At 38.7% G+C, this 1,903-nt stretch overlaps 1 protein-coding gene across 2 annotated transcripts in view; it reads left to right on the top strand.

Moving 5' to 3' along the window:
- Nucleotides 1-1,221: 1,221 nt before the first annotated feature.
- Nucleotides 1,222-1,903, top strand: part of LOC107655931 (ankyrin repeat family A protein 2-like) — a 4,764-nt gene continuing 4,082 nt past the window's right edge. The window contains exon 1 of one of the 2 annotated variants that reach the window (XM_016443560.1): nucleotides 1,222-1,298. The gene's annotated coding sequence lies outside the window, so the exon portion shown is untranslated. The remainder of the gene's footprint in view (nucleotides 1,299-1,903) is intronic. The other variant, XM_016443561.1, reaches the window with a different exon arrangement.

The following is a 1,903-nucleotide window of genomic DNA, read 5'->3' as shown; positions in this document are numbered from 1 at the left end:
GTGCGGCGGTGAGGACCCGGGAGAGAGGGGTTTACACCTACATACTACATGTAGTGAGAAATGCAGCTGTGTGATGCAAATTGCACTGAACATTTCAGCTGCACCCTAGCAGAAAATAAAGTGTAATGATATTAATAAAAACAGTATTCTTCCACCAAACAATGTAGTTCCTCAGAATCAGTTGTGGTTGCTACAAAGTGGTTGCCGAGTGTAACGGAGACCAGCGACTGACGCTAGAGGCTGCAGTCTTTAGCCTCTTTGTTAGTGCGTCCGCCTCCCATGCCGGAAACCCGGGTTCGAGACCCACTCAGAACGAGAACGAGGTGCGGCGGTGAGGACCCGGGAGAGAGGGGTTTACACCTACATACTACATGTAGTGAGAAATGCAGCTGTGTGATGCAAATTGCACTGAACATTTCAGCTGCACCCTAGCAGAGAATGGAAATGTTAGTATGTGGGTGGTTTGCAGTGGGCCAGTCTCTAGTCTACTTTGTTTCCTTTTCAGTTGTTTGGACCAGATTTAACGCATTGCTCCACTCGGTTCTGAGAATGGCTTTGATAGAGGATTACATATCCAGTGACCACTAATTCCAAAATTACACAAACATTTTGTAATAATAAACAAATGAAAAGAACTCGTGAGCACACACTCAAGAAAAAATAAATAAAAATCACTGAATATATCATGCAAGATTTGCTTTAGACTCCAAACAAACATCACTCATGTTAGAGCTCATGTAATAAAAAAATAAAAACAAAATATCAATCAAATAAAGCCCGCATATGCAGAGTGACTAGTTGCATAAGGCAGGCATTGTCATTGCAGTTTCAACCCATTAGAGTGAATTCAGGTAAAAAAGGGACACTTTTTGCCATTGAGATGACTGATAAAAAATGGCCCAATTATCCTGAATTAAACCTACGTTTTGGAAGATGGGCCATTTTGTTACAGTAACTGCAGCAGGGTGTTTCTTGAATTTGTTATATGAAGGTCACATTGGAAACTTTGAACCCCCTCTCATGATTTAATTTTGCTTCTTTTAAAATGCCTTTTATCTTTAGATTTTGTGTGGAAAACATTTATATCCATTTTTATAGCGAGAGTTGAAGAAATAGCAGTGCCAAATCACATCTTACCATGGGTACAATGCAATTACAGTGTACAGCATGCATTTACAAATCCAACTGTAGATAAATGAACACACTTGACTCCACCCACTCTGCTTTCGAAAAACTTTATTTACACTCAACCTCAAGAACAACCCGTCATTTCAAAACAAACGATATTAATAAACTCGGTAGGTATGATTGCATTATTAAAAATAGATGATGGTTTACATTTGTGGTCAAATGCTCAACAATATTTTTTTTAAAATGCTGAAATAAGATAATAGCCTCAGGCCGTTAATCCTGTATTAGAAATCAAGCTATGCCGCAGAATGAACTAACTTAACCCGCTGACTCTCGTATTCTGTCTGTTTTAACTGAGGAAATGCACATGCTGGAATAAATTAGTATTTGTACAGTAGAGTTTCACTTCCTCTTTATTGATAAAATACAGTCAGTGTAGCCTATAACGGTCGTTAGCTGGTTGGCTAACCTTGTTTTAGTCACACCGACATTAAGCGCGTTCATTTGTCGGGCATGTGAGATTATGTATTGTTTTCCAAGGTTAGGGCTTTTTCGAACGTGCATGGTTTAATTTCCAGCATGAAATCTGCTATAATACTATAATATTATTCATGGACTCGTCAGCTGGGGGTTTATAGTACAGTATTGCTGTTAGTGAAGGTTGTGAGGTTCTATAATCAAACAGAGACACAAAAGTCACCAATGTAACAGCCTTTCAAATTATAATTCAACAAAGAAGACATGAGTTACAGTTGTTCATATGAGCTGTAGT

Source organism: Sinocyclocheilus anshuiensis, unplaced genomic scaffold (genome assembly GCF_001515605.1).
Source record: "Sinocyclocheilus anshuiensis isolate Anshui unplaced genomic scaffold, SAMN03320099.WGS_v1.1 scaffold860, whole genome shotgun sequence".
NCBI lineage: Eukaryota > Metazoa > Chordata > Actinopteri > Cypriniformes > Cyprinidae > Sinocyclocheilus > Sinocyclocheilus anshuiensis.
Note: the sequence above shows the minus strand (reverse complement) of the source record. Positions and strands in the feature narration are given on the sequence as shown.